We start from the raw sequence: 24,622 nt of genomic DNA, 5'->3' as shown, positions 1-24,622 counted from the left end.
GTACATGTCTTTCTCTTTTCTACTCATCTTGAGCTGATGAACTTGAATTACCTTTTTGCTCTGAACCTTAAGTCAGACCAAGTTAGAATAACTTTTCTTGTTTTTTCTATAACTGTTTTCCTTTCTTGTACTATTACTCATATACAGTCTAGATGCTCAATAAATATGATATAAAATATTTATAAATTAGCTTGCATTTGTTTGACTTAATATCTTTTTTACTTGTTACTGTCATTATGTTTCAAGAATTTTTAGTAACAAATGCTTTAATTTTAAAATACAATCAAAATTAACAGTTCATAATGATTTTTATTCCCTTGAGCATTCTTCCTTCTCATGCTATCTCATTTCATTTAAATAAAAAAGTACATACATACTTCATCTAAGACAGAGGGTGATCTGCTGAAAATCATCTACTTAAAATATAAGGTGTCCAGGAAATTATCCATTTCTTCTAGATTTTCCAGTTTATTTGCGTAGAGGTGTTTATAGTATTCTCTGATGGTAGTTTGTATTTCTGTGGGGTCGGTGGTGATATCCCCTTTATCATTTTTAATTGCGTCGATTTGATTCTTCTCTCTTTTCTTCTTTATTAGTCTGGCTAGTGGTCTGTCAATTTTGTTGATCTTTTCAAAAAACCAACTCCTGGATTCATTGATTTTTTGGAGGGTTTTTTGTGTCTCTATCTCCTTCAGTTCTGCTCTGATCTTAGTTATTTCTTGCCTTCTGCTAGCTTTCGAATGTGTTTGCTCTTGCTTCTCTAGTTCTTTTAATTGCGATGTTAGAGTGTCAATTTTGCATCTTTCCTGCTTTCTCTTGTGGGCATTTAGTGCTATAAATTTCCCTCTACACACTGCTTTAAATGTGTCCCAGAGATTCTGGTATGTTGTATCTTTGTTCTCATTGGTTTCAAAGAACATCTTTATTTCTGCCTTCATTTCGTTATGTACCCAGTAGTCATTCAGGAGCAGGTTGTTCAGTTTCCATGTAGTTGAGCGGTTTTGAGTGAGTTTCTTAGTCCTGAGTTCTAGTTTGATTGCACTGTGGTCTGAGAGACAGTTTGTTATAATTTCTGTTCTTGTACATTTGCTGAGGAATTTCCTGGACACTTACACTCTTCCAAGACTAAACCAGGAAGAAGTTGAATCCCTGAATAGACCAATAGCAGGCTCTGAAATTGAGGCAACAATTAATAGCCTACCAACCAAAAAAAGTCCAGGACCAGATGGATTCACAGCTGAATTCTACCAGAGGTACAAGGAGGAGTTGGTACCATTCCTTCTGAAACTATTCCAATCAATAGAAAAAGAGGGAATCCTCCCTAACTCTTTTTATGAGGCCAATATCATCCTGATACCAAAGCCTGGCAAGGACACAACAAAAAAAGAGAATTTTAGACCAATATCTCTGATGAACATCGATGCAAAAATCCTCAATAAAATACTGGCAAACCGGATTCAGCAACACATCAAAAAGCTTATCCACCATGATCAAGTGGGCTTCATCCCTGGGATGCAAGGCTGGTTCAACATTCGCAAATCAATAAACATAATCCAGCATATAAACAGAACCAAAGACAAGAACCACATGATTATCTCAATAGATGCAGAAAAGGCTTTTGACAAAATTCAACAGCCCTTCATGCTAAAAACGCTCAATAAATTTGGTATTGATGGAACGTACCTCAAAATAATAAGAGCTATTTATGACAAACCCACAGCCAATATCATACTGAATGGGCAAAAACTGGAAAAATTCCCTTTGAAAACTGGCACAAGACAGGGATGCCCTCTCTCACCACTCCTATTCAACATAGTGTTGGAAGTTCTGGCTAGGGCAATCAGGCAAGAGAAAGAAATCAAGGGTATTCAGTTAGGAAAAGAAGAAGTCAAATTGTCCCTGTTTGCAGATGACATGATTGTATATTTAGAAAACCCCATTGTCTCAGCCCAAAATCTCCTTAAGCTGATAAGCAACTTCAGCAAAGTCTCAGGATACAAAATTAATGTGCAAAAATCACAAGCATTCTTATACACCAGTAACAGACAAACAGAGAGCCAAATCAGGAATGAACTTCCATTCACAATTGCTTCAAAGAGAATAAAATACCTAGGAATCCAACTTACAAGGGATGTAAAGGACCTCTTCAAGGAGAACTACAAACCACTGCTCAGTGAAATCAAAGAGGACACAAACAAATGGAAGAACATACCATGCTCATGGATAGGAAGAATCAATATCGTGAAAATGGCCATACTGCCCAAGGTAATTTATAGATTCAATGCCATCCCCATCAAGCTACCAATGAGTTTCTTCACAGAATTGGAAAAAACTGCTTTAAAGTTCATATGGAACCAAAAAAGAGCCCGCATCTCCAAGACAATCCTAAGTCAAAAGAACAAAGCTGGAGGCATCACGCTACCTGACTTCAAACTATACTACAAGGCTACAGTAACCAAAACAGCATGGTACTGGTACCAAAACAGAGATATAGACCAATGGAACAGAACAGAGTCCTCAGAAATAATACCACACATCTACAGCCATCTGATCTTTGACAAACCTGAGAGAAACAAGAAATGGGGAAAGGATTCCCTATTTAATAAATGGTGCTGGGAAAATTGGCTAGCCATAAGTAGAAAGCTGAAACTGGATCCTTTCCTTACTCCTTATACGAAAATTAATTCAAGATGGATTAGAGACTTAAATGTTAGACCTAATACCATAAAAATCCTAGAGGAAAACCTAGGTAGTACCATTCAGGACATAGGCATGGGCAAAGATTTCATGTCTAAAACACCAAAAGCAACGGCAGCAAAAGCCAAAATTGACAAATGGGATCTCATTAAACTAAAGAGCTTCTGCACAGCAAAAGACACTACCATCAGAGTGAACAGGCAACCTACAGAATGGGAGAAAATTTTTGCAATCTACTCATCTGACAAAGGGCTAATATCCAGAACCTACAAAGAACTCAAACAAATTTACAAGAAAAAAACAAACAACCCCATCAAAAAGTGGGCAAAGGACATGAACAGATATTTCTCAAAAGAAGACATTCATACAGCCAACAGACACATGAAAAAATGCTCATCATCACTGGCCATCAGAGAAATGCAAATCAAAACCACAATGAGATACCATCTCACACCAGTTAGAATGGCAATCATTAAAAAGTCAGGAAACAACAGGTGCTGGAGAGGATGTGGAGAAATAGGAACACTTTTACACTGTTGGTGGGATTGTAAGCTAGTTCAACCATTATGGAAAACAGTATGGCGATTCCTCAAGGATCTAGAACTAGATGTACCATATGACCCAGCCATCCCATTACTGGGTATATACCCAAAGGATTATAAATTATGCTGCTATAAAGACACATGCACACGTATGTTTATTGCAGCACTATTCACAATAGCAAAGACTTGGAATCAACCCAAATGTCCATCAGTGACAGATTGGATTAAGAAAATGTGGCACATATACACCATGGAATACTATGCAGCCATAAAAAAGGATGAGTTTGACTCCTTTGTAGGGACTTGGATGCAGCTGGAATCCATCATTCTTAGCAAACTATCACAAGAACAGAAAACCAAACACCGCATGTTCTCACTCATAGGTGGGAACTGAACAATGAGATCACTCGGACTCAGGAAGGGGAACATCACACACCGGGGCCTATCATGGGGAGGGGGGAGGGGGGAGGGATTGCATTGGGAGTTATACCTGATGTAAATGACGAGTTGATGGGTGCAGCACAGCAACATGGCACAAGTATACATATGTAACAAAACTGCACGTTATGCACATGTACCCTACAACTTAAAGTATAATAATAATAAATAAATTAAAAAAAAAAAAAGAAAAAAAAAAAAAATATAAGGTGGCTTTAGAAATAACCTTTATCAACACTAATGTTTATAATTTTATATTTTAATACCATACAAGCAAAATATAACCTATTTTTGTTTTGTTAGGTTAAATAAACTACTTTTTATGTGATAGATCATTCTTCCTATCAGTTATGAACTTTCAGTGGCATTATGAAGACTACTAGGTTCCAACTTTGATTTACCTTTTCCTTTTATAAGACTATGAGATATATTTTAAGTTTGAAATCTTTTGTCCTTAAAACATATTTCAATGAATTTTTTCCTCAAGAAGAAAGAAAGATAATGGAGCAGCTCTGTAATTAAGGGAAAGCATATCACAGTATCATGGGGGTCCAAATTTGAAATAAAATGATTTCTGTTCTAGGACTCAAGACTTGATATAATCAACAATATAAGAAAAATTCTAGATACAGTATAGTACCCTATGTGTTCTTTAAAAGATGTGTTGAAAATATTTAATTTTGAGTCATAGTTGGAAATATAGAATTATACTTTTATGCCCTCATTGTTTTACTTAAATGGACATTTTTACAGTATCTACACTCAGCCAGGGTACAAGATGGAGGACTACACATTTATCATCTTTGACATTTGTAATATTACTTAAATAGCAAACCATCAATTGTCACATGCAAGGAACTATTAGAGCAAAGTACAGATGAAGTTGATTATTTCAAACAATTCAAATTTTATTTCCTGACAAATGAAAGAATTAAGTTGAGGTCAACAGGATATTAATTTATCTGGCGGTAAAAATTAATTTTGAGCAGATGCCAATGGTCTTTTAGGCTATTTATATTCAACAATTTAAAAAATGCTTATTGAGGATGTGCTCTATGTCAGAAGCTGTGCTTGGCACTGGGGCTAAAAGCATAAAATATCCTCTATAAATAAGATAGAGTTTGATATCTTGTAGATGACATAGCATAATTTAGAAGACAGATAATTACCTAAACAAGTTCAATACAATGTGGTAAGGAGTAATAATACAAGAAAGGAAAAACAGTTACAGAAAAAACGAGAGGAGTTATTCTAACTTGATCTGACTTAAGGTTCAGAACAAAAGGGTAATTCAAGTTCATCAGCTCAAGATGAGTAGAAAAGAGAAAGAATGTGCAAATAATGAAATAGGCTTAAAAGAATACAAATTATGTAACCAATGGGATTAATACTGAAGTTAAGACAAGGCATAAGATATTAGAGAATGCTTAAAATACACTTAAATAAGCCACAAAGTGTTATACATCCACAAGGATGTCGTACAGAACAATTAGAAAGTGATTCTATTCTTGCGAAAAAAAGTTTCTAAAGGTGGAACGTTAATATGTCCCTTTTTCAAAATACTGCAAAAACAACACTTTGTATATCGTTAGAACTACTCAAGACATTTGGTAAAAGGCAACATGGCCTACATGATTTAAGTTAATTTAAGGATAGAAAACGTTATCAATAAAAACAAAAATGAAAGACACTCCTGCCATCAAAAAGCATTTAAAATTTTAAAGTGAACTGTATTATTTATATTATCCAGAGCTAGGTTTAGAAGAGTGGCTGTGAAAATGATATCTTGTAATACTACTTATCTATTCTATGAGCTATGGTACATCATTTAGGGATGAGGGAAAAACAGCTTTTACTTCTTTTATTAATGCAGAGCAAATTCAACTTCCAACTCTGCATTCCATTTATGCTTCAGAATGACAACTGGCAAGGAACTATGATTCTAGAAGTGTTACAGTTGTGCTTGCCTGTGAAAAGGGGAAAAAATGAGACATTTTAAGATAAGCATTTGCATTGTCAGTACAAAAATAAAATAGAGATTCTTAATTTTAGATTAGTCCTTTTATTTTCTGGTAAGTTTTATGAACTGTGTATACTGCAGAAATGTGTGGATGCTCAAAGTGACTCCTAAAATTGAGTATCCAAGGAGGGCAATTACATCAACTCAGTACAAAATGTACTATAGTATCTTTGTCAGAGTTAAATGCCTAAATGATAAAGAATATCAATTTAAAAATTTTCTGGCCAATGTAATTGTACTTATTCTAAGATGATGTAATGTAGACTGAAACTTCCTATGATGCAATGTGAACAAAACACAATATATAATATGCGTTCCCCTTCTGAATCTCAGTCACTTGTATTCAGAATATATCTTATTCACTTGTAGATGCCCAGTGCCTGTCCCATAGTAGGAACACAATGATTATCTGTTGAATTGATGACTAGAGAGAGGTTAATAAATACTTAGGGAATGCATTACACACATTGAATCATTCATTCACTTTTTTTTTTTCTTTAGAAGCAAGGTCAATTATCCAGTAACTTCAATAATATAATCAGGTCAGAATATGGAGAAGAACATTTGCTTTGGGCTGGATGCCCAGGGGTAGTATTGCATTTGCACCACTTACCAGTTGTGTGACTACAGAAAAGTCATACACCATTAGTGAACCTTAGTATCTTCTTGGCTTCCTGTTAGTATAATAGTGATAACAAATTCAGACGAGTGTTGTGTTAAATGAGTTAATTAATGTACAGTGCTCAGAAGAAGCATATGATTGATTACAGCTTAAAAGGTCATTTTTAATGTATTCAAATACTTTTGGGGGATCCTGCAATGGTCCAACATCTGTGCTAGGCACTAGGGAGCAACACCTCACCCAGTCTCTGCTTCAGAGAGCTACATGCCTTTCTCTCTGTCCCATTGGTCTCTCTTCCTCACTACATTTTAGAATTCTGTACATTTTACCCTGGGAACCGAGAGAAAAATACATCTAAAATAGACTGAAAGAAGAAAGAGGGTATGCCTGAGTTGAGTTCTGAAGAAACAGTATGGGCTACTTATCAGATAGATTTGAGGTTGAGGTTGGGGTACTAGGCAGAGGAAATAGCATGGCTGAAGACAGAGTGGAACTGAGATGAAATTAGGAAGATTCTACGCAATCAGACTAGATGAACTGCCCATGTGTAAGTTCTGATGTAAATTATTTTCAGGAAAAATAAATTCCCAAGATACCAAGAGTTCTGATAAAACAGATATAGAAATGTATATAGAAATGGACTTAAGGGTCATTTCAGCCCAGTTAATCTAGAGATCCAGAAAGCAAGAGACTGAATAATTGAATTGATTTGTTAATGTTTAAGAAAATAAATACATGTAAGAGAGCTTTGGCTGTTGGATTATTATGGATGTTTGTGATTGACTTTGTCTTCTATTAGGTCTAGGTTAAATCCATTTTTCAATATTTAAACCCTTAATGGCTCAATTCTTTGATATGAAGAAAACAGAATCCTATAAAAACTATATTTCCTCTACAAATACCAACCTCTGAGCAATTTGGGATACTTCTTGCCGCAAAAACTCAGTACTTTTGGAAAATGGCTAAATCACAGATTTATTCTATTTGAACCTATTTTTCTTTGCTCTGATTAAAGGTTTCTTCTTCTCTCATAATGAACTCATTTTTCCTTTTGGAAGAGAATAATACCACTTTTCTGATTTTGTATTCCACAGTGAATGCCTTATCTTTTACACCAGACATAAGGTATACCTTATGTAGTCTTGAAGCCCTGAATAATTCCAATTTAAAAAAAGGGTTAACATGAAGAAAGCATAGTCTGTTTTGAAGTGACATTAGCTGAACAATCAAAGGAGACCAATGAACTTAGCCAGAGATTTACTTACACAATAGGCCTCTACTTCAGAACTATTCCCCAATCAATGTTCCCAAATTCTGTGCAGTTCCTGGCTCATTTTTATTCCCCTTTGCATGGCAATGCATTTTATATTATACTATGTATAGTTACCCCAATTCATTCCATATAAAATAACTTGTTTCAGATTATGTGAATCTTTTATGCATTGATATAGTCTTTCAGAAGTGTGAAGAGTATTCTCTGCTTCTAATTTCCAGTACATAGCAAAATCTGCTATACACAATTGTTAGCTTTTATTCATTCATAAAATAAAGATTTCCTGAGTACCTCCTACATGCCTTGCACTGTGTTGGGAATAGGGATTCAGAAATAAGTGAGACATTGTTTGTTTCCATAGACGTTGTGACTCTGTTGTGGGAGAGCCTTTTGGGATGAGAAGGTACCTAACATTGAATGTTAAAAGAGAGCTTCCTGAAAGAGTAGATGCATGAATTGCTTTTTAACTAGATGCAAAGGCAAATGCCAAGTGAAGGAGAGCACCAAAGAGGTGCCCATAAAGCCTCAGTCAGTGCATGTGGCCTCTAGTTCATGGTTTTAACTCTAGTATCCATTTGGAACAAGGACTCCACTCAAACACAAATCGAGTTTATTTAAAATGTGAAGCTCTTTATAAATTGAAGGTAAATACTCTACACTTCCATTATCCCTTCCTTAAACTCACTGATCCTTAAAGATCGCAAGTAGTCTATGAAGCCTATGAAGTTATGTATAGCAGTGTGCATGTATGTGCTATTTTCTGGAAAGAACTGACAACCTGATATCAGAGTTTTTGAAAAGGTTTGCCCTATCTCCTCAAACACAGAGCTTCTAGAAATATAATTCTTTTTCTACCGGATGCTAGTCACCACTTCCCCATCTTGCATCTCTAGAATATGACTCTGACTTTGGTCTAGCTAGCATTCCATCCATGCTCTCTGCCCTACCTGGAAAATAATCTATCTCTTCCTTGCTGATACCCATGTGGCACACACCCCACATCACAGTATGTTCATTTTGTTTTTAGAAGTGCCCAGACTGCCTTGATACCAAAGATGCATTACTTCTGACACTGGAATTCTGGAAGTATATGAAGTCCATTTATTATAGGTAGTCTTAAGCATGACTTTATACCTTAATGATAACATCTGACCACCTTTCATGTTTGAGATTGAATTACCCTACCTCTGGATTTGGTATAATCAAACAAATAAAAATAATAGTACACAATTTTGTGAAATGGTAGGCAACATTTTGCTTTCACTTAAGGCTTTAAAATATTCTCTTTTCCTACTTCTATCTACATGCTCTCAGAGCATAAAAGATTTTATTTTTTTTAAGCCAACAAAACCTGTTGTTTGAGATAGTATTAATGAAACTAGTCAGCTTATTTAATTCATTTCTGAATAAGAGATGTTCAATGTCATTGACACTGTGTCCCTGAATGCAGACAATATCAGCATCAGTCCAAGACAATTGTTCAAGATTAAATTAATTGTCCTTTCCTTTCTCTGAGTTGCCTTGGCACTTTGAATATATTTCTGTGATTGCAATCTCGTGTTTTGAGTTGTTTGTAAATTATATGTGTTTATTTCTCTCTCTCTCGTTAGATATTAAACTCTGTGGACCTGGACTCTGGTTTGGTCTTGTTTATACCAAAATGTGTTCTTGATTTGTAGCTCAACAAACTTAACTGGACAAATAAATCAATTGTATGATAAAATATTGCTTTCTCTCCTATCCTTATATACATATTCTCTCTGCATCCTATTTCCTTCATAGATATCATGTCTGAAGTAGACATATTGAAGGCTCCCCAGTTTAGGAAATTGTTAAGCACCTCTTGATATAGAATTATATGTGCTATTAAGCTTCTAAATAGCCAATAACTCTAATTATTGATACGTGTATATATGTATATGTTTATATATATGTATTTGCTTAAACTCTATAGAGCTATTACAGTTGTATAGAGATATACATATGTGTTTAAAAATGCTACTTGCTCAAATGAAATAGCAAAATATAATATCACATATCAAGGAATTATGAAGAGAATTCTTAGCACTCCAAAGTATCAAATTCTATGACCGTCTAATTAATTCTTTAGAAGCTCTGATAAGATGCAATAGGAAATACTGTACTGCATCTATTTTAAGCAGTGTATTCAAATAAGATAAACACAGCCCCTTTAGATCAAGAATATAAAATCAGGAAATGGGCTGAATTTCCCTTTAAGGAGAAATGCCCACAAACATCTTAATTATAAATATACATATATACACAAATTCAAAAATAAAGGCTTTGACTTTCTTTTGGATATTTTTATCCAGTGATCTACCCCATTTCATATTTAGAAAAGAAGGTAATGAAAGAAATGTACAAAAAATACATAAACTTTTCTACACTAAATACAACAACGTTCACTGAACAATGCAATTCTGAAAGCTTTGGCAACATTTCCTTAACTCTTAAAAAAATTTCAGCTCTCTGAAACTTGTAAGGGAAATACAGGCATTATAGCATCTTCCTTCTAAAGAGTACTACCAACAGCTAATTCAGTTATAAATGTGTCATACTTATATTGATAACCAATGCTTACTTTATTTTTTACTAGTGAGATGAGAACCGAAATAATTTCCTAATATAGACAAAAAGAAAATATTGGACTTTCATAATTGGCAATAATGTAATCACCCAGAAGTTTTGACTTTAAATGATTACTGATACTTTTATACACTTTATAAAGGCTGCATTTTATTTTAGGATATAAATAGTATTAAAACAAGCAAAAAAAAAAAAAGAATGAATTATAAATCTAAAGACAATTGACTTGCCTCAAACTCTGGCAGCACATAACTTTGTGAGAGCTCTAGTTAGCAACTTGGGTGGAGGGGGGGGGTGGGAAGCAGCATCAACAACAAACCAAGCTGTCACCCTGAGCAAAGCTGGAAAGGTCAATATGATGTTTTAATGGTTAGGCAGACTGCCTTATGGGTAAGAAACTTTTTTTTTTTAAAGCATGTATGGGGAAAAAAAAGTCACACTGCCCTATCTGTGGGTAACCATTTATTAAATGGGTCAAGGAACACATATTTCCAGTAAGACTGTTGGCAATAAAGGGCACAGATTTGGTCTGTAATAAACATCAGCCTGATGCTCACCGAAATAATGCTGTCAGGCCTGCCCTTTAGAACATTGATCCAGTACTGGTAAATATCGAGTATGAGAACAATATAGCAAATACAGCCATGAGCATTTTGTAATTCAATTATAGAGAAAAACAAAGTACCAAGTAGAAAGTAAAGGGGAATGATAAGTAATGCCAACTATTCTTAATTTTAAGATGCTAGGTATAAACACTTAGCCATAAGGCAAATGTGTTAGCAGTGTCCCTTATTAACTTTAAAGCATTCATTTTGATCTGTTAGGAATGGCAAAATCCAATATTTAATGCAAAATTGTATTTGTTATTCTAAGCATTTCAATGCTCTCTTTCATTGTGAAAATTATCTAGTCTTAATTATATTGATCTTAAAGTGGCAACTTTTCCATCAGTTACTAAGAATTCAAGCCTGATAATCCAACACCTAGGCAAGGGATATTTTAAAATCAATTCCTAACTCATAATATCACTCAACAATTTGGCAAATACGTACATTCTGTATATACATTAAAATAAATATATGAGTAAGTTGAAATTGTCAGGTGAATTTAATTGATCAATGTTGTCTTTGGGCTGTGACCTGAAAATATATTACAGTCCTCAGAATTGGGGAACTTACTGTATCAAATTCTCTCTCTTGCTCTGATTTATTTTTATATCACTAGCTGAATTAGGGTAGTGGAGATGCTGAACTAAAAATGAATGTTTATGAAATATGACAAAATACTTTTAGATAATTACATATTTCTTTATTTCACCAATAAAACCCAGAAAGATAGTTGGATTATTAGAGAACAAAAAAGTGAATTCAAGAGGATACTGACCCAAGGCCAAACTTTAAGCCATAAAGACTCAATTATATTCTCTTTGGCCAGAGTTAATCTTATTTACCCAAATAGAAATTGGAAATGTTTACTTGAAATATTCTTACTTAATCTGCTAGCTTTTGACTTGCTTGTGGACTGCACCGAATTGGTTGGGAATGTAGAAAAGCTGTACTCAGTTTGCAGCTCCTGAACATTGAGAACAGACACCCAGACATAAGCAGAACCCCATGTATGAAGTAGAAATGTGTAAAAAGAAAAGGTTTATTATCAATTTTTTAATATCTTTTTTAAACATGAAATTTGGCGACTGTTATGTTGAGTAATTTGATGGAATCTTTTTGAAAATTTCACCCCCTTTGCCCACAAAATTCGCAAAATTAAGCATAATAAAACAGTACTTAAGAGGATGTTATTTTTCTGGAGTTCAAAATTAAATAAAATTTCATAAAGTGCCTAACTTTTTCGTGAAATACAAGTAGAAAAAAATGCAAGAATATTTTCTGTTTTATAGGTCTTCAAAAAAGCAATTTAATATTGAGTAAAAAAGAAAGATATTATCTGAACTGTAGGTATTGTGAAAATGGTGCTGCAAAAATTAAAATACTAGTTTGTGCCGCAGCCATAAATTACTAAACTAATTATCTAGTAGCAGGCATAACTGAATCATTCAAAGGGGTAATTAGCAATCAGACATAATGAGTACTGCTGCTATTTCTTGTCATACTGTATTTAGCTTCTGTGCAGCCTGGAGGAACTGAATTATTTCCTATCCTTCTCAGAGGGCATTACTGCTATATTGAGTGTATCAGCCCATATTATTACTCCCAGTAGTTTAATTCGTCACTGGACTGCACATTTTTGATTTCCCCCGTCAAAAGTTTCCCAGTTCTCCCAGGCCCTTTAAAGCATCTTCTTAGTAATCATTCCTTAATATATATGTAAACTGCATCAAACCAAATTATATTTCCTTTATTAGTTTTATAGAATTCTGATCCAATAACACAAGCTGTATCATTTTAATAGTAGTTTCTGGAGCAATATCTGTAAGTTTTAATTATATATACAAACTAAATTATAGAACTTTTCATGTATATTTTAGATGCAAATCTACAACAATGCTATAACTCATTCTTTTTTTTTTTTTTTTTTTTTTTTTTTTTTTTTTTTTTTTCCTGAATGCCTTCTATGCATTCAGACATGAACCTGGGACCTGGGACATGAAAATGAGGATGATATGATCCCTGAATTATGGATTTCTTAGTCTACTGAAGATTTAAATATTTGCAAAAAATATGGTACATGCAATAATGATGCAAGTGAGGGAAACTCTATGTATACAAGATACTACCATATGTCACCTCCTCTTAGTGCCTTCTCATATTATGAACAAATTTCAAAAGATTAGATGGCAGGAATGCAATTTATAAAATGAATCAATTAAGGGAGACAGTATATTTCAGATAAAATATAAAAATTTAATTCAGTGCATATTTTTCAGTTGAGATTTACTAAACATCCATTCTATGAAAATGCACGGGCTCTGAACCTTAGCTTCAAGAGGGTAAAGTTTGGAAATTCTGATTTAGAAAGTCTCAGGGGGAGCAAAGTTTCCAAAAGCTAAGCCAGGGAGCCAGGATTGGGAACCACTGTGTGAAGGCACTAAACAGTTAAAATGAGAAAATCCCTTTTTCAGCCCCTAGATTTAGTCAAAGAACATACAGGGACATTTAAGGTAGAGGCAGAATACAACCATAAATGAAAGGGTTTTTAAGAGAGAGCTTTGCGAGCACTCAAAGAGGATCTTATACTTTTTCTTTTCCAGAAATAATCAAGGAACATGACATCCCTTCTCTTCCTGCTGCAGAGGGTGCTAAGTGCTTCAAAGCTCCCCACTGTTGCCATTTACTAAGGGGACTTCACCTCCTGCAGTCCTGCTCTGCCCTGTATTAAAATAGCAATTAACTGAAAGAAAAAAAAATAAGAGAAACGTAAATACACACAGATTTTAGGAGATGCAAACTTAATGTTTTTTAAGGACTTATTTTTTAATGTCCTGAGAGGAGATCACTTTGCAATTAGCACAACAGCAAACAAAACAAAACAAAACAAAACAAAACACAAAACAAAACAAAACAAAAACCTAACAGTTAACAAAGCCCTGTGCTACAAGCTTCATACTCACATTCCGTTATCTGAATGGGGTTGGACCACATGCTTGCTGGATACTTGCATATTAACATGACACCTGAGGATAAAAGTTATCTATAATTAGGCTGCAGATTCTGAGGGTTTTTTGTTCTGTTTTTGAAGAATGAAAAGTAAAGAGAAAGGAGAAGAACCTAGCATGACCAGAACACCCACTCTATATCAAGCATGGTGCTCAGGGTTTTAAATGCATAGAGGGAGTGGACATACATAAAGCTCATATATCCCAAGATTTTTAGACTATAAGAGGTGAGGTCCCCAAAACAAAATGTACAAATCTCTACAAGTCAAAAAAGACATGCTACTTGTTCTACTTGTCTTCATTTTGCGGTTTTTACCTAACTAGAGTCAAGGATTCCACAATTCAGAGAGTTAATAGAGGCAATACTCCTTGAAGTTAATTCCTTACTGAAGAAAGTGTCTAGCAGTGCTTTGTTACATGACAGTCCTATCAAGTGAATAATCCTATATGAAGGTTTTTCATCATCTCTCTTCCTAAGTGGCACACTATATAGGGGCGGCCAGAAATGTAATTGAGGTAAGAGAATAGGTGTCTTTTTAAAAACTAACATTCTTTTTAACGAGTCATCAAATGGAAACTGTCCATGAGTTGCACATAATTTCAAACATCTCAACAACTAAAACTGGAGCAGGCTTAAACTCTCTGCCCACCTCAGGCACCATGTTATATGACTTGTATTTGTGCATACAGACTCACTCATGCTTGCACACCTCCACACAAACAAAAGCCATACATACAAAACACTTACGATATGACACTAGGTAAGTGTAGAAGGGTGGGTTAGAGAGTGGTTGCTAATAAAGAAAATAATCTCGGCCACTCCTTCCCTTATGGAGTCCCTTACCAGTAATTTGACAGAATACTGACATTACCCCCTGGTCACTCGTTTATAAATTTAACTATATGTTATGCCAAATGATCTAGTAAACAAAATCTTTGTCTCAAAGATTACCAGGTAGTGCGCTCTCTCTCTCTCTCTCTCTCTCTCCCCCCTCACTCTCGCACTCTCTCTGTTGCTAATACACAAAACCTTACATGTTCTTCCCCTAGCCCCTATAATATTATACATTATAATGTGTTCACTTCCTCCATGTCAGTCTTTCTCACTAGAATCTTAAAACAGTTTTCAACATGTGGAAGGTGAACCATAGATCTTCTTTAATGAACAAACACATAACTGCAAGGTCAGCTCTGGCTATTCACACTAATATACCCGAATAAAGTACCATGTTACTTTGTCACATCTGCCTGAGCAATCAGAACCAGTTCTCTGTACTGAGCTTCCCACAAAGTGTCCTCATTCAATCCCAAATTTCTTGAAGCAACGAGAATGTAATGAATACACCGTAGTCATTCAATAAATATTTTTGATGTAAATGAAGGAATGAATGGATGGAAGTGTGTTAACCATGAGAGGGCAGCCACCCATTGCTGTTGTTCATTCCTAGCCTGAGACTGATTTATTTTCTCACATGAATCAGGCCTAGGATAATGCAGAGGTTAAAGGGAGAGACTGGGCTCTGGGCCACACATTGTGGGCCTTTGCGTGACCTGAGACATGGCATGCTGAAACAAAAGTGAGCTCCAAGACCAGGCAGGCCATGCATTTAGGTATCACGCAAAACAGAGAGGAACCCAGGAATGTGAAAGAAAGGAAAGCAGGGATCCAGACACGAAGATTCAGAACTGAAGTGTGTCCCTGAGTAGGTGAAGAAAGTGACAGCTGCTCCCTACAAGAGTCTGTGTCTCAGTCTTCTTGGAGCAGGTGGAACCGAAGTCCTCAGAACCAAATCCAACAGCAGTTACATAGGTCATAAAAAACAGTCCCGGATATGTTAATTAGGGCCGCAAACTCAGATGTGTCCTGGAATCAGACAAGTAATATAATGAATGGAAGCAGACCTGTGACAGAAAATTTGGACTGATGGGACCTGGGGTGGAAAAGGGAACTCCTGCCCTGCATTTTAAGCTTTTGAAATTAGTGCGCCATTTGCAGCCTGTACTTTTTGACTCTGGCAAAATGCTGGGTTGCGTGTGAATTATAGAAATAAAATATATTAACAATTTTTATTGCAGTTTTGATTCTCATATTACCTATAAGTATGACATTGCCAAAATGCTTTTGGCCCTAAGGAATCTTGGATAACAGAACGGAGAATCAAGCTTATTTATAACTAATAAGTGGGGAATGGGAATGCCCCCTGCATGGCACCGCCTCAGCTCCTGAAATTTCATATTCACCTTGGACAGCCCTCTTGACAACTTTATATTCACAGCCTGCCCCCACCAAAGTCCCTATTCCATCACCCCACAGACATATTCTTAATAATCAATACTCAAGTGAGCCAGGAGAATATGTTATTTCCCACAGATGTGTTCATGCAGAGACTAAGTTGATTTAATGCAATTGTCTTATTAAACATGATAAAACTGACATACCAGGAAGAAACATGACTTGCCCAATCCCATATAGATGGTCCATGAGACAGCAAAGATTAAATCCAGGTCTCTTAATTAACAGTCTATTATTGAAATAACCCTAAAAAGCCCTTTCAGAGCTACATCCATGAATATAATGATTCTGTAATTTTTTTTTTTTGCACTCAGTATACTCTTTCAAGCACACAAACACAATCCCACTTATACACAGAACATAATGCTTTCATTTAAAAAAAAGAACTATGATTTTTTTTTTTCTTTCTTAGATCTTCTCATTATGTATGCTACTTCCTTGAGGCATGTGGAAACAATACACATGAATAGTTTGCAGAGTAAAACAGAGAGGAGCACCATGAATTTCGAGAAATATGAGCACATATATCAAACACAGGGAACACATAGAATATAAAATAAATTATGTGCATATCTTGGAATGTCAACCAAAACAGCTAATATAGCATATAAAATATAAAATAAGGAAATCTAAATTTGTCCTTTCCTCTTTTTTTCTTGATATTTTCAATATAAATTTGAAAGCCAATAGTTTAAAATATTACATAAATCTTTAAACACTAATCAGAATCAAATATTATCAAATATTGGCCTACTTTTTAAAAAGTAGAATAAATTATCAATAAAGAGAACACTATTACATTACTATATAAAATTATATATAACTTTACTTGTGAAAAATTAAAGACCATACACAGGTGACTTAGTGTGGCTCCAAAAGAAATACAGAATAATTGATGTTGTCACAAGAGGGAGCCCATGTTTTTCAATTAATGCAAACACATTGTAAGTAAATGAAATGAAAGTAATTTAATTCGGACAAAATATGAAGCTATATATTTTATAGTATAATTCATTATTGATGACAAAATATAAATTATTATTAAATATCAGTATTAACCACTCTCTTTTTTTTAGTTTATCTGGACCTTTTTAATGATTTATTTTCCAAACAAACATAGAACTAGGATACGCAGGAAGCAAATAAAACACGTAATAGTTTTAATACAAAAGTTTAAAAGGAAAATATATTGTTCTGGCAGTGTGCAATGAAAAGAGAGACTAGTTATCTTCTGTTCATAATTATATATTAGATATCCTTCTAAATTAACTTCAATTTTTTCTAGAACCACTATTAAGTGGATGGCAAACAAAAGAAAAAATACTGATTATAAAGTCATGTAACTTCCTACAATTTATATAGACTTCAAACATGTTGCAGATGATAAATACATACACTTTGTCACTTTAAAAATTAAAATTAAAAAACTTCATGAAACTTCCTAAAAGATATTTAACGTCTTTGAAATTAAGTTTTCTGCATCTAAAACAGAATGTGAAGCTATCTTTCTACATGATAGTGAGAATTAATGTGATAAGCTAATAACACCTGGAACATCAGTGCCTGGATTTTGGTCACTGTTAATAAATGGCAATTTATTTCCACCTTTTGAGTAAACATTAGAGACATAGCTCTAATAATAAACACTTTTAAGTTCCTTTTGTAAAAATAAACACTTTACTGGTACTTAATTCACTGTCTAAGCATTGATTTTCATCACTGGTTTCTTTCTAAGTTCTCAAAAGAATAGCATACATTGGACATTATAATTCTTTCACCTACCAAAAGCTCTCATATCCATTTCTGAGTAAATTAAAGCTGCCAAAACAAAACGGCATTTTTCAATGTTTATCTTACTGGGTCCTTCTGAAGTGTGTTAAGTAATTAAATTACTTAAATTTAATTTTCCTCTCCAATCATTCCTCTTGTTTCTTGCATGGACTCTTCTCTCTTATTAATGGCTTTACCCAGATTTAAGCCATAGCCTCCTTGTTTTTTCCACTATATCTGTGGTCTCTTGAAATATCTTCTTCCATAGTTTCACTACCACCTCTAGAGTGATAAAATAGGTAGACAAATGGATGTGCTAGAATGATTTATCTAGCATGCATATCTAACCATTTCTCTTTCCTGCTGAAAACTCTCCTGGTATTCTCCTTACGTACACAGAAGAAGGCTAACTGGGGGATCAAACAGCATGTTGTTTTTTCTGGTTCAGATACCCTTGATCTACATAATGTTTTGTCTTGATGTTCTTGTTTTGGGTGTGTGTGGTGTTTTTCTTTCTTTTTTTTTTTTTTTTGACAGGATCTTGCTCTGTTGCTCAGGTTCGTGTGACGAGACATGATCATGACTCACTGCAGCCTCAAACTCCTGGACTCAAGGGATCCTCCCGCCTCAGCTTCACAAGTAGCTAGGACTATAGGCATGCACCACAATGCCCGGCTAACATTTTTATATTTTGTAGAGATGGAATCTATGTTGCCCAGGCTAGTCTCAATTTCTTGACCTCAAATGATTCTCCTGCCTTGACCTCCCAAAGTGCTGAGATAACAGGCATGGGCCGCTGAACCCATCCTGTTTTGTGTTTTTTATTTGAATACTTTTTCACACAAAGGAAAAGGAGATAAAAGAGAAAAATTCACTCCTCTGGCTTTGGGTAAAAGTTAGAAAAACTGACAATATTGGACACATAGTATCTGTTTCATCATCATTCCCCCTGTTCTCTACCATTTTGCTGACACTGGAGGTTGCTATCATCAAATCTGTGTTATTTTACTTATTAGGATGTAATTAAGAGGTAGGTGAAGCATTTTTTATATCCATGCCTATGTCGGAAGTGGAAAATTTAAACCTAAACACAGGGGATATGTACATCAAGATAAACTCAAAGAAGAAGATACTGTACCCCCCCAAAAAACTTAATAAACCTACATATAATTAGGCCAGCTGCTTCACTTAGCGCCCTCATGCCTGGCTCCTATAGGCATCAAGATTGTGATCACAAGGCTGCATGTGAGAGCATGCTCTATACCAATCAAGGGACTAAAGGTTTTACATGTGCAGACTGAGTAGACATGCATTAAGCTCATACATTCCAAGCTCTTCAACTGTGATGAGATTCCTTGTTCATATTTGCATGACAAGGCATCCAACCAGCTCTAACGCTCACTGATAAATTTGATGGATATTTTGGGCTGTGAGATGTGAGTTTCCAAACATTAACTGAAAATAAAAATCTCTGTGATGTGCTAGTTACTCTCCTTGTCTTCATTTGGAGCTTTTTACATAACTAGGGTCAATGATTCCCTAACCCAGACAGTTATAGAGGCAATACTCTCTGTGACGTTATTTCCTTATTGCAGAAAAAGACAACCTCTACTCACTCTTCATTAGGTGGTACCATTTACTTCCCATGTAATGTTAGTTTTATCAGTTAAAGTCTCTGAATATGAGTTCCTCTTCTGTAAAATAGGCAATAACATTCACCTTATAAAATTGTAGGAAGAATTAACTGACCAATGTAGTAATATAAAAATGATAGCTGACTTGTACTAAGTACTTACAATGTGGCCACAGGCTTCTTAGCTTTGCAAACATTGACTTATTTAGCCTTCACAACAACTTCATAAGGTAGGCTCTTTCACATCACTTCCCTTTATGGATAGAAAATTGAGGAGTAGAACAGGAGGTCACATACAAGAGGAGTGTTAGAACAAGTTCTGAAAGCCAGGCATTTTGGTTCCACAAACCATTATATTTTATACCTGACTGATAAAAGATGCTGGCTGTCACTCAGTAAAAGGAAGGTAGATTGGTATGTCTGTAGCATGACACATTAGTTCTTTTGTTGCCTGAGTGTTTTCTGTTATTCCCTGCTCTGATCTTTCCAATACAAAAATAATACATAGAATATCCTCTGCCTCCAAGCTTGCAACCAAAAATGTAGTTCACAGTTTCCTTTTGCTGTTTCCTGTGAGGGAAGAAGCATTCCTACCCACCCTTCAATGCAGCACAGGAATTATTGACTCAACATCTGTCTCTCTCCTTCCAGAGGAGCTCTCATGGAAACTTTATCCCATGTTTGACCATAAGCACCCTGAAGTTAGGAACTAGGTTTTATTTGGTTTTGGGTCTTCACAGCCTTTCATAGTTCCTCCTATGTAGAAGACAGCAAAAATGCTGGTTTTAGGAGGAGTAAGAAAAAGAACAGACAATAAACATTGTATAAAGGATTTACTACTAGAGAAAATAGATTCTATGTACAGCATTTAAATTAGAAGCATTCAATTAGAACCAACTTGTGAGTGCTAAAATAAACTGATCCTAATTTAAAACCTGAACAGCCATAAAATAGTTTGTTACCATTTAAATTTAGCTATGTTATCACAATGATGTATATTTATAACCTTTTTTCATATTTACACAAAAATGAGTATAACAAGAAAATTTAAATTTTAGAGGAGACAGAAAAGGAAAATCACATAGGAGAGTAACAAACATCCCAAATGCATTTCCATGGTTTTTCCTCCATTTCTTTCTTTTTGCCTTTGTTATTGCTCCCTGATATCCAAATGTTCAGCGATATTCCCTTTTATTTAAATAGCATTTCACTGTTCTCATATTATTTACTTAATGTTTACTTTCAGCTCATTTTTAAGCTGTGAACAGGGGAATAAATATACCTATATGCGGCTGTGGGCAAAACATTGTGTAAATTGTAACCTAGAGAGGAATTTCCAAAGCCAGCCTTACAAATGCCCCAATGCTAGTCATGAGATATGAATTGCTATGGGCAGTGAGATGAGGAATTGACGTATATGCTTAAAGAAAACAATGAAAACCCCTTTTTTTAATTGATAAGCTACTACAATTTTTATTAATATTACTGATACTTAAATCAATCATAATGTGAACAAATTTGCCGATTTGATTTGGCATAGGTCTAAGGATTTATTTAGTGCACTGCTCTTTTCCTCTTATGGTTCCTCTATCTCCGACAGTTCCCTGTGCCATCTTTTCCACAGATGTAAATACATGATTGTTCATGCCTGAGGGCTTTAAAGCAAACTCAAAAAGAATAAATATTTTTGTAGCTAGCTCAAAAATAAAATTATTTTTCAATCTCTAATTCTGACCTTTCAAAGCTTTCTTCCACTTTATTGTTACAAACATAACAACTACTATTCTAATCCTTATCCACCAATCAGCAACATTTATCCATTCAGTTGCTAGACTGGACTCTGTTTTCTCTCTGATATATTCTGAGGCCTAAATTTTGGGCTCCCTCCACCTCAGTGCCTTTGACAAATTACGAACTACTTGAAATCAGAAACCATTTCTTATTTACTTTTGAATCTGTAGACATCTCACATTAGCACAGAAAATAAAATTAAACACAAAAAATTTCTCCCCTGGGAAAATCTAAAATAAAGGAGAAAATGTGAAGTCTTCTTAAAACAAAACATACAAATTTGTAATTCCAAGTTAGTTTAAAGACTGTTTCATATGTTAATATGCTTTAAAGTATTATTTATTATTAAAAAAAAATACCACTGTTACATACCTATTAGATTGGCAAAACATATAAACAAACAAAATCCTGACACTAGTAAGTAACAAAGAGAATGTGGAACAATGGAAAATTCCATTCATTTCTGGTGGGAATAAAAAATAGTAAAACTACTTTGGGAATAAGAATTTTTTTTCTTTTATATTGTTAAACATACACTTACCATACAAACCAGAAATCCCACTTGTAGAGATTCAATCAAGTGAAATGAAAACTTATGTTCACCTAAAAACTTTTATGTAGCTATTATGTAGCTTAATGTAGCTTTGTGCTCATAATCATCCAAACTTGGAAACAACTCAAATATGCCTCAACTAAGAATGAATAAACAAACTGTGTGATATCCATATAATGGAATACCGCTTGGCATAAAAAGGAAAATAATATTAATACGCGGAACAAGGAACAACATAGACGAATCTCAAATGCATTATGCTTAGTGAAAGAAGAAGCAAGACTTAAGAGAATGTGCTTATGTTTATAACATTCTTGCCAAGATAAAATCACAGGTACAGAAAACTAATCAGTCATTACTATGGGCTGGGACACACAGCAGATTAATTATAAGAGTTGCTGCATTTCCTGAGTGGTTGCCATGTACCTGCATCTTATTCAGTCCCTCCAAATCACTCCTATACAAAGTACAAACTCTTTTTTTCTCCATTTTACAGAAGCCACTGAAGTTTTAAAAAGCCACAATTTGAACTTAGCCCCTTGCTGTTAATCACTTCACCATTTTGTCTCTCACAGAGTTAGGGACATGCCAAAATTTCAGATGTCATGAGAGTGACCACTGTGAACATTATCAAATACATCTTTTTAGTACTTAAAGAAAATATATGCATAAAGTTATGAAAATAAATATCAATACTGTCAGCCAGCTGAAGACTTCCAACTATTACTACCTCCAACTCTAACATCTAAACTTGTTTGCATGAAATGAGGAAAAGTATTTTCTTTCTAAAGAAATTTTGTAGTAAAATCCAACATTCTTCCTTAATCGTAATGACTTACAAATGTAAAATAATATGGAGATATTAATAATTAACTGTGATTTAATGCAATTCTGACTTAAATTTTGTTACTGAAAGCAATTATAACTGCACCGTATCATTATGCTTACACTAGTTAAAAGGGTTTGAACTCTTGGGTAACCAGTGAAGATTACTGATATGCATGAGCAAAGGATTAAGTATAAATCCAGCATAGCCAATCAAATAATTTTTTAATTATAAAGAAATCTAAGTATTAACACACTTACAAACACCTTTCCCTTAATTGTGAACATAAGAATTTCACAAGTTACTCAATTTGACTGAAGAAAATGCTAGTATACTGAACTGTGTTTTAATTACTAAAATCAGGAGCACAGATCAATAGAAATGATGAGCAAAAGAAAATCACATATATGAAAAAACAACAAAACATCACAATTAAGCTAATCTCCATAATGCAGAAAATAAATCCTGAAAACAAAATGACAGATGATGCATGTAGCTTAATGGAATAAGATTCCCTCAAAAAGGATGATCCAAAAGACAAACTAAAAGAATGCTTATATTAGACAAAATACATATTGGAAAAGTATTCTATCAAAGTGTACTTGTTTGTATTATTTATTTCTAGTATATATTTAATCAAGTTTGCCACCTCTAAACACATCCCCTGCGTTGTACACAGCAGGAACATTCCTACCAGGCAGAAACGAGAACACATTAGAAAAAAAGGGAGCAAGCTGGAATAAAAATGACTCCTGTAAGTTGAAAGATCTCTATAAGGAGAACTACAACACACAATGGAAATACATCATAGATGGCACAAATGGACAAACATTCCACATTCATGGATTTGAAGGATCAATATCACTAAAACAACCATACTGCCCAAAGCAATCTATGCATTCAACACAATTCCTGTTAAACTATCAACATCATTTTTCAAAGAATTAAAACAAAATCTAAAATTAATGTGGGAACATAAAAGAGCCCAAATGATGAAAGCAATCCTAAGCAAAACAAAACAAGGCTGAAGGCATTGCAAACACACACACACACACACACACACACACACACACACAAACACAGACACATAGACCAATGGAACATAACAGGGAACTCAGAAATAAAGCTGCACACCTATAGCCATCTGATCTTTGACAAAACTGAAAAAAACAAGCAACGGGGAAAGGACTTCATTTTCAATCAATGGTGCTGGAATGGTGGGCTGGCTATATGCAGAAGAATGAGACTGACCCATTACCTTTTAGCATATACAAAAATTAACTTAAGATGGATTAAGTCTTTAAATGTAAGACCGCAAACTGTAAGAATCTTAGAAGGGCCAGGTATGGTGGCTCAAGCCTGTAATCCCAGTACTTTGGGAGGTAAAGGTATATGGAGCACTTGAGCTCAGGAATTTGAGACCAGCCTGGACAACTTGGCAGAACCCCATCTCTACAAACACCAAAAACAAAATAGCTGAGTGAGATGGTCTATGCCCGTACTCCCTCCTAATTGTGAGGCTGAGGCAGGAGGATGGCTTGAACCCAGGAGATAGAGGTTGCAGTGAGCCGAGATTGTGCTACAGCCCTCCAGCCTGAGGAACAGAGTGAGATTCTGTTTCTAAATAAATAAATAAATAAATAAATAAAATAATACTAGAAGAAAACCTAGAAAACACAATTCTGGACATCAGCCTTGGGAAGTAATTTATGGATATATCCTCCAAAGCAATTGAAAGAGAAACAAAAATTGGTAAATAGGAACTAACTGAACTAAAGAGTCTCTGCAAAGGAAAAGAAACTATCAACAGAGTAAACAGACAACCTACTGAATGGGAGAAAATATTTGCAACTAATCTGACAAAGGTCTAATATCCAGAATATATAAGAAACTTATTCAACAAGAAAACAGCAATCACCCCACTAAAAAGTGAGGCCAAAGATG

General features: G+C 34.7%; 1 protein-coding gene across 18 annotated transcripts in view; it reads right to left on the bottom strand.

Annotated features, from left to right (window-relative positions):
• RALYL (RALY RNA binding protein like) overlaps positions 1-24,622 on the bottom strand; it is a 736,337-nt gene that overhangs the window by 456,590 nt on the left and 255,125 nt on the right. The window contains exon 1 of one of the 18 annotated variants that reach the window (XM_073999065.1): positions 13,768-22,389. The exons of the other annotated variants lie outside the window; for them this stretch is intronic. The gene's annotated coding sequence lies outside the window, so the exon portion shown is untranslated. Of the gene's footprint in view, positions 1-13,767; positions 22,390-24,622 lie in introns of those variants that run through there. 18 annotated transcript variants of the gene reach the window in all.

The sequence above is a fragment of the Macaca fascicularis genome, chromosome 8 (genome assembly GCF_037993035.2).
Source record: "Macaca fascicularis isolate 582-1 chromosome 8, T2T-MFA8v1.1".
Taxonomy (NCBI): Eukaryota; Metazoa; Chordata; class Mammalia; order Primates; family Cercopithecidae; genus Macaca; species Macaca fascicularis.
This window is presented reverse-complemented; position numbering and strand designations above follow the sequence as displayed.